The sequence below is a fragment of the Oryctolagus cuniculus genome, chromosome 16, assembly GCF_051225735.1.
Source record: "Oryctolagus cuniculus isolate XC-2025 breed Fujian yellow rabbit chromosome 16, ASM5122573v1, whole genome shotgun sequence".
Lineage (NCBI taxonomy): Eukaryota > Metazoa > Chordata > Mammalia > Lagomorpha > Leporidae > Oryctolagus > Oryctolagus cuniculus.
Genome location: NC_142882.1, coordinates 13,889,770 through 13,905,034, shown reverse-complemented (window position 1 = coordinate 13,905,034; position 15,265 = coordinate 13,889,770). Strand labels below are relative to the sequence as shown.

General features: G+C 44.3%; 2 long non-coding RNA genes across 4 annotated transcripts; one reads left to right on the top strand and one right to left on the bottom strand.

The window, feature by feature from the left end:
• The first annotated feature begins 3,508 nt into the window (after positions 1 to 3,508).
• On the top strand, positions 3,509 to 10,385 carry LOC138847800 (uncharacterized). 2 transcript variants are annotated; one of them, XR_016223281.1, is made up of 4 exons: positions 3,509 to 3,798; positions 8,465 to 8,600; positions 8,869 to 9,004; positions 9,633 to 10,385. It is a non-coding gene; the product is annotated as an uncharacterized LOC138847800 (long non-coding RNA). The 2 variants fall into 2 exon arrangements; XR_016223282.1 differs by lacking the exon at positions 8,465 to 8,600.
• Positions 6,065 to 7,882, bottom strand: LOC149121513 (uncharacterized). Of its 2 annotated transcripts, XR_016223280.1 has the most exons (3): positions 7,486 to 7,882; positions 6,933 to 6,994; positions 6,065 to 6,454 (listed from the first exon to the last, which is right to left on the bottom strand). It is a non-coding gene; the product is annotated as an uncharacterized LOC149121513 (long non-coding RNA). The 2 variants fall into 2 exon arrangements; XR_016223279.1 differs by lacking the exon at positions 7,486 to 7,882 and having other exon boundaries at positions 6,933 to 7,191.
• Positions 10,386 to 15,265: the final 4,880 nt, after the last annotated feature.

Here is a 15,265-nt window from a genome sequence, read left to right as displayed (position 1 = left end):
TTTGGGTGACACCATTGTAAATACCTAAAATCCAATTGTAAATAATAGAACACTGTGAAAAAAATCAAAATAGCAGCACTGTGAGTCCTTACACATCTTGCAATTATTGAAGGTGAATTTGGACAGTTTGGGATTGTCGGGTTTATCTGGGGCCTCTAACTCTTGTGAAACCTGTGTACATACCTGGTGTGTATGATGAACTAAAGTTTCTTATGCAGTCCTTCTGTATTTGTGAAACACACTCTGCATTTAGACTTTGAATGGTGAGATGGCATTGGTATATGCCACCTTGATGGGATTGAATTGGAATCCCCTGGCGTGTTTCTAACTCTATCATTCAACCAATGGTATTAAGTAGAACAAAAAAAAAAATACTAAAAGGAATGAAATAGCAAATTTTTGCTTGACAGTCAGGACAAGGGCTGATCAAGTCATTGTTTCTCATAGTGTCCATTTCACTTCAACAGGTTTCCTTTTAGGAGCTCAGTTAGTTGTCACCAATCCGGGAGAACATATGATATTTGTCCCTTTGGGACTGGCTTATTTCATTCAGCATGGTGTTTTCCAGATTCCTCCATTTTGTTGCAAATGACTGGATTTCATTTTTTTTTATTGCTGAATAGTATTTTATAGAGTACATATACTATAATTTCTTTATTCAGTCTCATGTTGATGGGCATTTTGGTTGACTCCATGTCTTAGCTATTGTGAATTGGCTACTCCTCTTCTTATCCAACTCTCTGCTATGGCCTGGGAAAGCAGTGGAGGATGGCCCAAGTCCTTGGGCCACAGACCCATGTGGGAGACCTGGAAGAAACTTGTGGCCCCTGGCTTCAGATGAGCCCAGCACCTGCCATTGCAGCCATTTGGGAAGTGGACCAATGGAGGGAATTCCTCTCCCTCTCTGCTTCTCTGTTACTCTGTCTCAAAATAAAATAAATAAATCTTAAAAAAAAGAAAATCAGCCATTTTGAATGTCTGTATCCAATATAGAAGGCTTGGGGTCTAGTCCTAGCTCTTCTCCCATTTCCAGCTTCTTGCTGATGTGACCTTGGGAGATGAAAGTTGTAGCTGAATGTTTAGGTCCATGCCACAGCTGTCTGCAGGGCATTGGGTTCTGAGCTGGTCCAGACCCTGGTCTGCCTATTGTAGCCATCTCTCTCCCTGTCTCCCCAATTCTCCCTCTCACCATTTCTCTTTCAAATAAATTTTCAAAAAATAATGAGTAGCGGGGCCAGCGCTGTGGCACAGCATGTTAACGTCCTGGCTTAAAGTGCCAGCATCCTATATTGGCTCCAGTTCGAGTCCTGGCTGCTCCACTTCAAATCCAGTTCTCTTGTATGGCCTGGGAAAGTGGTAGAAGATGATCCAAGTCCTTGGGTCCCTAAACCCACATAGGAGACCAGAAGGAAGCTCTTGGCACCTGGTTTTGGATCAGCACAGTTCTGACCATTGCAGCCATCTAGGGAGTGAACCTAGGGAAGATTCTCTCTCTCTCTCTCTCTCTCTCTCTCTGCCTCTTCTCTATGTGTAACTCTGACTTTCAAATAAATAAAAATCTTTTGAAAAATTAGTAATACATCTTCAGAAAATAAAAATAAAGTATAAACCCTCCACATCTACATTTTTGCAATTAAAATTTCATCATGGTTATAAAAACATAATATCCACAAAGTTAATCCTTCCTTCCTGAATGAATTTGTTAAGTCTCAAGAAAAGGAAACATCATATTATTCAACCCCTATAAGATGGGTGGGTGGGGGTTTGAGGAAGTTACAGATATGATGTCTTTAAAATCCTTACTTAATGCATACTAAACTGATCCTCTGTAAAAAAAAAAAAAAAAAGAAAAAGAAATTATCAATTCCCAACTTGACTCTCACTGGGATTAAACATGACAATAGGTCTGCTCTGATTTCATCATCATTAAAAAAAAATCATCTATTATTTTTCACTTTATGTTTCTGTGTGGGAGCAAACTGTTGAAATCCATACTTAATGTATACTAAGCTGATCTTCTGTATATTAAGATAATCAAAAATGAATCTTGATGTGAATGGAAGGGGAGAGGGAGTGGGAAAGGGGAGGGTTGTGGGTGGGAGGGACGTTATGAGGGGGGAAGCCATTGTAATCCATAAGTCGTACTTTGGAAATTTACATTCATTAAATAAAAGTTTAAAAAAAAAGAAAAGTAAAAAAAAAAAGATTTATTTATTTACTTATTAATTGAAATTCTGATTTACAGGGAGAGACAGAGAGAGCAAGCAAAATTTTCCATCTGCTGGTTCACTCCTCCAATGGCCTTAATGGCCAGGCATGGGCCAGGCTGATGTCGGAAGCCTGAATCTCCATCCTGATCTCCCACAGAGAAGGCACAGGCTCAGGTAATTGGGCCATTACCCGCTGCTTTCCCAGGGTCATTAGCAGAAAGCTAGATGGAAAGTAGAGTAACTGGGACTTGAACCAGCTACTGGGACTTGAGCCAGCCATAGAAAGTGGCAGTCAGTGTCACAGTGGCAGCTTAGTGCACAGGGCCACATTGCTGACCTTGTCTTTTCATTCTAAATAAAAGGAATCCTACTCTATTTCTTTTAAGATTTATGTATCTGAGAGGTAGAATTGCAGAGAGAGAGAGAGAGAGATTTAAAGGACTTTTATCTGCTGGTTCATTCCCCAAATGGCCACAACAGCCAGAGCTGAACCAATCCGAAGAAGAAGATTCTTCCAGGCCTCCCAATCAGGTGCAGGAGCCCAAGCACTAGGACCATCTTCCACTGCTTTCCCAGGCCATCAGCAGAAACCTGAATTGGAAGTGGAGCAGCCAGGACACAAACTGGCATCAATGTGGGATGCTGGCACCACAGGTGGAGGCTTAGCCCACTATGCCACAGTGCTGGCCCCAGGAATACTTCTCTTGACCCAGTGTCTGTGTATGTGATGCCACATTTCCATCATCAATTTCTCTGATATGTGGCTGTTCTCAGTATCTCTTAGTATACGAGCCTGATGCTTAGGAGGAAGAAGGAACCAACAATGCCTGCACACTTATGGAAAAGTGCACCCCCATCATATTTGGTCATGGCCCATGCTGGTTTCCAGTTTCACGTGACTATACATTTTTGGACCCAGACTTCATTTTTATGCAGCTTCATTCTCAGTACATCTAGGTTCTGCTTTGTTCCCACATTTTGTGGAAAGCAGGAGTCACGTTTAAATCACATGTGGTAGTTTCTCTTGATGATTTTCTTATTTGCAGAACTGGATGTCCTAGCTGGTGATTCTTGTGAGTGAATTGATAATACAGAAAGAGGGACACTTTTTTCTTGGTTTCCTTAAAAATATTTTTTTTATTTCTTTGAAAGTTAGAGTTAAAGAGAGAAGAAAAGGAGGAGGATGGAGGGAGGGAGAGAGAGAGACAGAGAGACACAGAGAGAGAGACAGAGACACAGAGAGAGAGATACAGAGAGAGATAAAGAGATACAGAGAGAGAGGTCTTCAAATCATTGGTTTACTCCCGAAATGGCCACTACAGCTGGGGCTGGGCCAGGCTGAAGCCAGGAGCTAAGAGCTTCACCTGGGTTTCCCACATGGGTGAGGGGCCCAAGCACTGAGGCTGTCTTCTGCTGCCTTCCCAGGTGCATTAGCAGGGAACTGGGGAAGAAGGTGAGCAGCCGATTCTTGAATCAGTGCCCATATGTGATGCCGGCATCTCAGGCAGAGGCTTAAACTGCTATGCCCTAACACCAGCTCTAGAAGGAATATGCTGACCACTTGATCCACTAATCTCACTGCTTCCTGGTGAGTTGGAAGAGATTTGCTCTTTTATCCAGAAAATATTTCATAGTAGTGATATTCACATTTTGCTATACTATATCATTCATTCCCTGAAATAATTGTTTATGAATGTTTACACTGTTAAATTTGATTTTTGAAAAGAATATTACAAAGAATGTTACTCACAATTTGTATGAACTCCTCAGAGAAGTAGAGATAAATTCATCACCTTATGTGAGTTTCTGATTAGAACTCCACCTAATTGTCCAAACAGACCACCTTGGGATGTCCTTAAAGGAAAGAGTGTTTGGGGTGAAAAAGATTTACTTTATTTATTTGAGAGAGAGCAAGATCCCAATTGCTGTTTCATCCCCAAATGCATGCAATCATGGGGTAGGGATAGGCCAGACCAAGTATTGGGAATTCAATCCCAGTAACCTCGTAGGTGGCCAGGACCCACCTACTTGAGCTATCACCTGTTGCTTCCCAAGGTACAAAGACATGGAGTAGAGCCTGAACTTGAACTCAGTTACTCCAGTATTGGAGTGTGCATATCAAGCATGCTCCACAACTCCCAGCCCAGAAAAGACTGGAAAAGACTCATGGCATTGAGAAATACTGAGGGATATGAAGATCACCTTAATTGAATTTATGTAGGAGTTGTGGACATGCTTTTGAGATTATGTTTCTGAGTGTGTATGCAAGAGTGTGGTAGGGAGGGTGTGAGCTTTTCTCTCTCTCTCTCTCTCTCTCTCTCTCTCTCTCTCTCTCTTTCAAGATTTATGTCTTGGGGCTGGCACTGTGGGGTAGTGGGTTAAGCCTCCACCTGCAAGGTCGGCATCCCATATGGGGGCCGGTTCGAGTCCAGCTGCTCCTCTTAGGATCCAGCTCTTTGCTATGGTCTGGAAAAGCGGCTGAAGTTGGCCCAAGTAATTCAGCCCCTGCACCCATGTAGGAGACCAGAAAGAAGCTGCTGGCTCTTGGTATCAGATCAGCCCAGCTCCATCTGTTGTGGCCATTTGGAAAGTGAGCCAGTGGGTTGAAAATTCTCTCTGTCTGCCACACTCTCTGTATGCAACCTCTCAAATAAATACATAAATCTAATATTTGTATATTTATTTGACATCAGAATTACAGAGAGAAATAGAGAGATGGAGAAAAAGAGATCTCTCATCTGCTGTTTCCCTCCCCAAATGGCTGAAATGGATAGGGATGGCCCAGGCTGAAGCCAAGAGACAGGAAATCCATCTAGGTCTCCTTCATGGGTGCAGTGGCCCAAGGATTTGGGCCATCCTTTGCTGTTTTCTGAGGCACATTAGCAGGGACCTGGATTAGAAATGGAACAGCCGGGACTCAAACCAGTGCTTATATTGAATGCCTGTGCTACAGCCATGGACTTAACCTCTTGCACCACAACTCTGGTTCTGAGCTTCTGATTCTTGGAAGTGGACATCACTGTCTTGAGAACGACCCTCCCTGTCTGTTCACTGTGGCCTTGAACAAAGGTGGCATCTTCCAGCCTATAATGTGCCTTTTGAAATGTGTGCTTGTGAAAGAAAATAAATACAACAAACACAGAACTCATTTTTGTATTTTGTTCAACCAAAAGAAGCCAAGTAGCATCATTACAAACATAGGATATCAAATTGTAAAGATTTGACTAAACTTCTTCTTCTGAATTCAAATCTAGGATGTATATCATGAACCCAGTGCATATCCATATAAAATTTGAATACCTAAGTTTATTTATAGAAATCACAAGAGATACAAACACCATCTTCCACAGCACAGCTCTAGGGACTCTGGCAAAATCCCCTTCCTCCAAGTACACCAAATACAGAGCTCCACTTCTCTCCCAAGCATCTCCAGCTGGTGACAGTCTGGAGAGAGCACATGGCATTTCTGCACAGCACCAAACACCCACAGTGTCCCCCTCACAGAGAAGGGGTTGAGGTCAGGAATGGGGGAATCCCAGAAGGGGCAGGTGTCCATGGTCTTGCTGTCAGCTTGTCTGCAGTTTGTGTGGGGCCTGAGGGCCCCCAATGCATCAGTGCTGGAAGAGACATCTGTGCACCTTGCAGCCTGGCCTAGGGTGGGCCTTGATGCAAGTTCTGGGCCCTGAGCTGGGAGAGGGAGACAGAGGCAGAGGTCTGAGGGCAGAGCAGGCCAGGGGTTCCAGGTCATGGAGACTCAACTGGAACTCAGCTGCAGAGGATGCCTCTCCAGTTGAGGCTTGGACATGTGGGAGTAGCCCAGAGTTGCGGCAGCTCTTTAGCGAGGTGTGAGGAAGAGGGGGCTGGGACAGTGAGAGGAGCAGCTCCTGGCATTGCATTGGCTGGGCATGCTGATGGTGGCTGGGGGCCTTGGAGAATACCAGCCACCCTGTCTGTCTGTGGCACACACATCAGCTGCTCCCAGGTAAGCCACAGACCCATCTTCAAGGTTGATCTTCCAGGTGGGGTCAGCACTTTGAGCGGGATGCAGGGGCCTGGGCAGGGAACCAGAGCCCTCTACTGCCTCAGGATGTGCTCAGGGACCACTACCACCACCACATGGCCCAACGTGAGCTGCAGGGCTCTCTGTAAGGCCCAGCACCAGGCTCTCAGCTCCCAGGTGGAATTGCAGCTCTGTTCCACTTCAAAGACTACCAAGATCATCTGGGTGCTGGCACTCTTCAGCCCTAGATGGGGCAGAAGCCAGGAGTTAGGGCTTGTCAGAAAGCAGCTGACAGGGTACAGGTGGCTGTGTCCCTACCTGAAACTCAGCCCCCAAATCCAGCTCTCCGTGGACACCCAAAATTGTCACTTTCCTGAAACCCTCAAAAAGATCACCAAGGGACGTTCCCTGGGCCCTGGAGCACAATCAGTCATGTGGACCCCAGGACATACACTCAGGGCTGCATGGAGTACTGCTTCATCATGGCATGGACAACGGCTGCCCTTCCTGGGCAGCTTCTGCACCTAGGGGAACACGGAGTTCATCGAGGGGAGGCGGCTGTCCCACGGGAGTCCCAGTGGAGGGGCATAGTTGCTCCCTCCATGGAGGTGGCTGCAGCCCTGGGCATCCTAGAGAAAGTCCCTCCCCCATTCCAGTCAGGCTTGGAAGGGGGAGCCTTTCCTAGTGGGGGCAGTCATGTGAGAGCATAGAAAATGCCTTACCTGGCCTGGGACCCTGCTGCAGTCTCTGCCGTTTGGGGAGGTTGCCTTGTGTCCCGTGTGGTCTGCAGGAGAATGGGACTCAGTCAGCTGAGACCAGCGAGACCTGTTACACAAAGCCCCTAACTCATTGCAGCCCTGCAGCCCTGAGCCCATCCCAGTCCCCCAGATTCAACGCCCAACACTGGGGCTGCCTGAATCCCTCTTCTCCCCTGAGGGTGGGGATTTCTGATCTGCCAAGGCCCATGTGGATATTACAACATCAATTGAGGGCCATACCAACCACTCAGCTTAAAAAGGAGTCTGCTCTGCTGTTCTGCATTCTGGGTCCCACCTGCAGATCCTTTAGCACAGGCTGAACAAAAGAGCATCACTGGACCCAGGGGGCTGATGTTCCCATCCCTGAAACTGTGCTCACTTCAGCACACACTGACATGGGACAGGAACCTACGAGGCATCTCTCTCTCTCTCTCTATCTCTCACTCTCTCTCTCTCCCTCTCTCTCTCTCACACACACACACTCAATCTGTCACCTAGACACTCTCCTCCAACATACCTGCTGTCTCCAACAGGGCCGCTGGTCCCTTCCTGGCAGGAGTCACTGGGGCTGCTTGGGCGCCAGCAGCCACTCATGGTACAGATTCTCTGGTCTGTCTGTGCCAACCGCAGGTGATGTCTGCTTCCTGCAGATCTCCCATTGGCTCCTGCTCTTTCTCTTCACCTGAGGCAGAGGGATCAGCCCCCCAGCTGGTACCCCAGGCAACTTGAGTGCTAGAGAGATGTTCCTGCGGCCTCACACAGGCAGAGTGAGCTTGGACAGAGGGAGCTCCTGGGAACGCCTCCAGGTGTGGGAGGCAGGGTTAGAGCCAGGGAGGAATGGTAGCCTTGGCTTCCTCCTCATATTCTCAGCCTGATGAGCTTATGGGGGGAAGGGTTTGCTAGGCAGAACTCAATCAATCAGAATAATGATCCGCTGGCAGTCTATCAATGAAAGTCAATCCAATAGAACCTCCCCTGATTAAAATCCCATCCAGTAAGAACTGCCTATGGTATGCAATTCTGTTAAACAATTCTCTTGCTCCTTATGTGATTGTTTTTCCAATAACCCTTGTGCAATTTTACAGGATTTGATTTTTATAGAGTAGTTTATTTATTTGAAAGTCAGAGTTTACAGAGGGAGATGGAGAGGCAGAGAGAGAGAAAAAAAATTCTTCATCCACTTGTTCACACCCCAGTTGTTTACATAGCCTTAGCTGTGCAGATCCGAAGCCAGTAGCCAAGAACTTCGACTGGGTCTCCCACATGGGTACAAGGGCCCAAGGACTTGGGCCATCCTCTATTGCCTTCACAGGCCATAGCAAAGTGCTGGGTCAAAAGTGGAGCAGCCAGGACTAAAACCAGTGACCCTATGGGATTCTGATACTGCAGGTAGTGGTTTTACCTGCTATGCCACAGCCCCAGCCACAGGATTTGATTTTTGAAATCATCCTTTTTTCCTATTTACTACTGGTTTCCTTCCTTCCTTATTTATTTAGAAAGGCAAAGTGGCAGTGGGATAGGGAGACCCAAAGAGCCATCTTGCATCCGCTGGTGCTTTCTACTCCTTTTCCATACTCATCAGGGAGCAGGATTGGAAGCACTGGAGCCAGGACTCCAACCTGTGCCTCTAAGGTATGTGGCTGATTCCAGGCTGGCTTATTCCCCTGGGCCACAACAGCAGCACAATTTCTCCTGTAGCCTATTAAAACCAATGTCATATGCAAGTTTCTGTGTATGGAAACTTTCTAGATTTTTACATATAAATATGTTTTCCATATATATTTTTCCTTGGTCTGTGGCTTATCCACTGATGGGATTGTGACTGGGGGAATTAATTGCATTTTTCCCGGTAGCTGTGGATTTCCCACTGTTTTGCTTATCTATTGTCTTCCTCTATAAGGACCAGCCAGAAGGCAAAGATCCAGCATTTTCCAAGAATCCACAGGCTGTATGCATCCTACTCTGAGGGCAGCCAGGCAAAACTTGTGACCATGGGAGAACCTGCGTCATTCTCATCTCCAAGCCAGCCCTCCCTGGTGAGTTGAGAATTATTGTGACCACCCAGTGTCCACTGGTGTACTTCTTTATTTACTTAAATTTCTCTCAGTAACTGACAGGATTTTTCTAAAGATTTAGTTATTTATTTGGAAGGCTGGGTTACAGGCAGAGATTGGGAGAGAAAGAGAGGGGGAGAAGCCCTCCACGTGCTGGTTCACTCCAACCATGGCCACAACTTCAAACATGGGGCTTCACTCCCTGGTTTTGAGTGACAATCAATGTCATCTACCCTTAATTATGTGAACTTTCTTGGGATCATAGACCAGATTGTTCTGAAATATTTCTTAATTTATTTCAAAGGAAGAGTTACATAGAACAATAGTAAGAGCTAGTGAAAGATGATCTTCCATCCTCTCCCTCTCTCCTTCTCTCTCTGGCACTCTGCTATCAAATAAAAACAAACCCTAAAACACACAGCTTTTTGTTCTCATCCCCTCAAACCGCCTGTGGTTCCAATGCACTTGGCCTCAAACCTTTTGGATGACAATGGTGCACAGTGCGAGGCAGCTTCCACCAGGAGAAGGGGAGGTGGAGGCACCTGGGACCCCTTCCATAGCTGGAAGTCTGTGTCTTCCACTCTGCTCAAGTTTGATTTTGTTTTCCAAGGGGAGACTGAGAAGAATGATTATTCCTGAGACCTTGCAAAGGAAGCAAGTAGCGTGTGTGTTGAAGGCCAAGCCGAGACCCAGAGCAGGCTCTGCACAGCCAGTCAGACTGACCAGCTGCATCTTCAAGAGTCTGATCACTCGAGTCTCTGCCCACTTGGGCAATGTGGTTCAACACTTGCTGACAGAGGGGTACCTGGAGAAGCCCCAGCAGGTCTGTGCACTCAGGCGACTGCAGGGGCTCTGCGCCAGCAGCAACGAGGGAGAGCCTTTACCCACTTTGGAATTTGCAAACTCCTGGAAGATGACAGCACCAGCAATCCCAAGCAGATCCCCAGGTCCGGTTGGTGCTGGGGGTCTGCAGTCCAGGCCCAAGCCTACCCCTGAGCCAGCCTCCAAGGTGGTAGTGGTGATTCCACCAGCAGATCTGGGTGTCTCCTGGCCTCTCTCCAGCTGGCAGGTAACTCCTGAGGACATCAAAAGGCAGACAAGGAAAGTGAAGGAGCTGAGGAGGAGACTGGCTGAGGCCCTGCAGGCAGACAAGATCATCAGAGAGAAAGAGAAGGTGGGGAGGGGAGACTGAACATGGGGAAGCTGGAGAGAAGGGGCAGCCATGTGGTGCAGGCTCTGTGGGGGTGGGGGAGCCCCCAAGAAAGAGCTTTCCATGTTGGTCTTTGTGTGTAATGCCAGTTCGGCCCTCTTTATGGATCCAGTAATCCCCAACTGTACTTTATTAAACTCTGATAGAAAGGAAGTGTGGACTGTGCCTCTTTTTGTGGGGGACATGATAAGTTTCCCTTGAGAAAGTGTTTAAGTTTCTCTTTACAGTTTTTTTTTTTCATTTTTACATCACCATCTTCATCGGTAATCTATTGAGGGATTATTGCCTTACTCATTTTTCTTCTTCCATTACTTAACATTAAAGGAAATGATGGCCCCTGCTCCAAAGACATTCTCTTCCTCTGATGTCCATGTGAATGATTTTCACTTTTAAAATTTTTTATTCATTTTTTGAGAGGTGGAGTTACAGAGAGTGAGAGGGAGAGACAGAGAGAAAGGTCTTGTATCCACTGGTTCTTTCCCCAAATGGTCGCAGTGGCTGGAGCTATGCCAATCTGAATCAGGAGCCAGGAGCTTCTTCTGGGTCTCCCACATTGGTGTAGGGGCCCAAGTGCTTGAGCCATCTTTTACTACTTTCCCAGGCTTCTCAGATAGCTGGATTGGAAGAGGAGCAACTGGGACACCAACCAGTGCCCATATTGGATGCTGGCGCACTACAGGTAGAGAATTAACCTACTGTGCCACAGGGTCAGCCTCTGAAGTATTTTCAGGTAAACAAATCAGTAGCATTTGGTACATTTGAAATTTTGGACAAGTTTCACCTCTGTTATTTTGATTGATACCATTGTTTACAATTCTTCTATATCAATCTACTGAAGAACAAAATCTTTTTAACGAATATGTAGTTGGCTAATTCCAACATCAGGGTCATGAGCTTCAAAATGTCACAGTTTTGAACATTCTGTTTAAAAATTTCATCACAGGACCAGCTTGGTGGCCAAGCAGGTAAAGCTGCTACCTCAGACACTGGTTTCCCATATGGGAGTCAGTTCGAGTCCCAACTGCTTCATTTCTAACCCAGCTCCCTGCTGATAAACCTGGGAAGAAAAGTGATAGCTGACTCAAGTGCTTGGGCCACTGCCACCCACATAGGGGACCCAGAAGAAACTCCTGACTCCTTGAATCAGTCTGGCCCAGCTGCTTATTGTAGAGACCATTAGGGGAGTGAACCCATGGATGCAAGATCTCTCTCTCTCTCAATCTCTCTCTCTATATATATATATGTCTTGAGCTCTGACTTTCAAATCAATAAATAAATCTTTTTTTTAAAAAGTTCTCATGTTTGATCACACCTTGTTCCCTGAAATGTCAGAAGACAGAAACATTCACACACAAGAGACCAAATTTTTAAGCATGAGGGGAAAATGGCTTTTTCAAGCTTTCCTGATGTATAGTAATACAAATTTAGTACGTTTCATGTATGTATGTTGACAACTTTGGACATCGCATACATCATAGTATCATCATCACCATCAAAGAAGTAGACATTCATGGGCACCAAATCCCCTTAGGTTGGGTGGTAAAAAAAAATCTTAAGTATGAAAATAATCATATGGATAGGATTAAGTGTTAAAGTGCTCATAGAAATAGGATTAAGTGTCTAGTAATGATAATAATAATCATAATAATAGATTTAAAAGGAGAGACTGTTCCAACATGGGAAGCAGTCCACACAGCAGACTCATAGAATGATAATCACTTTAAGTAGCACTCTTAATTCAGAAACAACCCTCAAGGCATTCTGTTCTGGCTACAATGCCCACATGTGCATTTCAGGCATGGAAAGTGAAGACACTACTGCAAAAATGTGTCCTACATGAAGGACATCGGTGGGTGAAACCCCAGTGGAAAGAAGGTGTCTTCAAGAAAGGAGGTACTATTCTCTGAAGGGAGGAGAGAACTTCTACTTTGTTTATTGTCTTGTCTAAATCCTGATGATGTTTGTGGATTCAAAAGTCTTCCGTAAGGGCCGACTCTGTGGTGTAGTACGTAAAGCCACTGCCAGCAGTGTTGGCCTCACATATGGGTGCAATTTCAAGTCCCTGCTTCTCCATTTCCTATACAGCTCTCTGCATGACCTGGGAAAGCAGTGGGAGTTGGCCCAAGTCTTTGAGCCCCTGCACTTGCATTTGAGACCTGGAAGAAGATCCTGACTCCTGGCTTTGGATGGGCACATCTCTGGCCATTGCAGCCATCTGGGGTGTGAACCAGTGGATGGAAGACCTATTTCTCTCTGCCTCTCCTCTTTGTAACTCTGCCTTTCAAATAAAATAAATAAAAAACATTTTAAAAAAGTTCCATAGCTTAGGCAGCTCTTGTCAGGAGCCTCAGTTAATGACTGGCGTCATACACAAGAGTGTTAATTGTTGAATTAACCACAAGAGTCACTGTGCACTAACTTCTCATGCAGGGCATCTGTCCTCAATGAGTTGTCCTCAATGAGATCTAACTGCGAAACCTGTTCTCAAAGTTTTATTTCATTTTAGTGAATTAAGTAGAAGATTTGAACATCCCTTGTCTCGACTGTTGAGGAACAGTTTTTTTTTTTTCATGCAAATTGTTGAACTCTTTACTTACTACAGAGTTGGTCTTCTGTGTTAAAGTTAATTGGAAGTGAATATTAGTGGAGAATGGGACTGGGAGTGGGAAAAGGAGGAGGGAGTCTGGGCGTGTGGGTGGGAGAGCAGGTATGGTGAGAAGAATCACTATATTCCTAAAGTTGTACTTATGAAATTCATGAAGTTTGTATTCCTGAAATAAATGGCTTCTTTAAAAACAATAAAGTAGGAATTTGCATCCACATGCCTTTCTGAAGTATGAGAATTCACATCAAAAAATACCCAAGGACATTCCAGAAACCCGCTCAAAAATATTACAGAATCCTGATGATTGAATCAACAGCTCCCCCATCATTTCCATGGGTGAGGAAAATTTCTCCCACTTGAGTCCAGGAGGCCATGACCACTCAAGCAAAACTGAGCCTCTCCCAACAGAGAACTTGAGATTTGGAAATAAAAATGGGATTGCTTAGGACACTTGGTCTGGGATAGAAGCAAAAGATGGCCCATTTATTATATGTAGAATATATTTAGTAACTCAAGGGATATATAGGTTAAATTAGTCGAAGAGATTAAAGTCTAGGAAAAAGACAAATAGCTATATATAAAAAAAAATAGCCAAGAGTTTATTTCACATCTAATTATTTTTTTCTTGTAGTTACATTACTTGAAATAGTCTGTGCTTTTATTTACAGTCCATCATTTGGAGTAATTTACAATGAATTTGTCTAAGGGTCCCAAAGATGTATACCTAATATACCCTATATTAGGCATCATAAGCCCTGAAGATAAGGATTAGCTCACACTATGAATAGTTGTAATATCATGCGGAGATTTGGAAGTTCTGTTTTTGGTCATGCAGTAATCCTTATGATATCAAAAGAAAATGACATCTTCCTATATTAGAGATGTAACATAACATAAGTAGTATGTATACATAGGTTTAAATTTATAGAATGTACACTTTTTTTAAGTTTGGGCCTACAAGATAACACAAGGTGTCTTTAAACAGAAATTGTGCATTCTGAAAAATCTATGGATCGATTTGTATTTGCTGAACCAAAATTGAGCTTGAATTATTGAATGTAAATAGAATTTTAAAATAAACCTACCACTCTATGTGTGACCTACCCAAAAATCATAGTGACTTATCCATCCATGATTTGCTTATGTTACTGAAAAAATAGGTTTAGCTTCCATAAAGATGCAACGAAATCTTTAGGATGTTTGCAAATAGCCCATACCCTAGCCAACTTTGAACTACATCATACACCTATCTTGATTGTGTTAAGTCAATTCCCAACTTGTTGGAAGGGTTCATGGACAAACATTTTTCACCATCTGAACCTATTACATGGTGGCCACCAAAAAACAAACAAACAATAACTAATTTCTACCAAAAAGAAACATTGAGGATAGGGAGGTCAAGGAAAAATAATAAGGACAGATGAGTACACATGCACTTCCTGCCTCTCATTTGAGTACTCTCACTCTCTTTCCAAATATCCCTGTCCTACAGCTTCAGCATCTTCTAAGGAAAAGCCCATTTACAAACAGTGCTGGGCTCTGGCCTCAGAATCAGCCCTAAAGGCATTCGGATTTGGCTGAAAAGCCCATGAGAGTATTTCAGGCATGGAAAGCCCAAACACTCTGGCAAAAAAAAGGACCTAAATGAAAGATCTCTGTGAGTGAGATCCCAGTGGAACGAAGAGGTCTCCAAAGAAGGAGGTACCTTTCTCTGAAGAGAGGAGAGAACTTCCACTTTGACTATGACCTTGTCTAAATAAGATAAGAGTCGATGAACTCAAAAGGCTTCCATAGCCTTGGAAACTCATGACTGGAGCATTAGAGACATCACTGATGCCATAAACAGGAGTGTCAATTTGTAAAGTCAACAACAGGAGTCACTGTGCACTTACTCCTCATGTAGGATCTCTGTCCTTAATGTGCTGTATATTGAGATATAGTGCTGTAACGAGTACTCAAACAGTATTTTTCACTTTGTGTTTCTATGTGGGTGCAAACTGTTGAAATCTTTACTTAATGTATACTAAACTGATCTTCTGTATATAAAGAAAATTGAAAATGAATCTAGATAAGAATGGAAGGGGAGAGACAGTGGGAAAGGGGAGGGTTGTGGGTAGGAGGGAAGTCATTCGTGGGGGGAGCCAATGTAATCCATAAGCTGTACTTTGGAAATCTATATTCATTAAATAAAGGTTAAAAAAAACAGTGCTGGGGAAGGAGATTCCTCTTATGATCAAGGCACCGTATTGCACACCACAATGTCCATAGTGTGTGGATTTTCCTCTAGGTCTTGAGTTGTTGGATAAAATTGGAGAGTTTCCCTGCCAAGCGTGCACATTACCAAGGCTTGGTTATCAATGCAAAGATGATAAAATGGCCTACTGAATTCAAGGAGGTATGGTTCCATGAGAAGAATTTGAAACAGAAG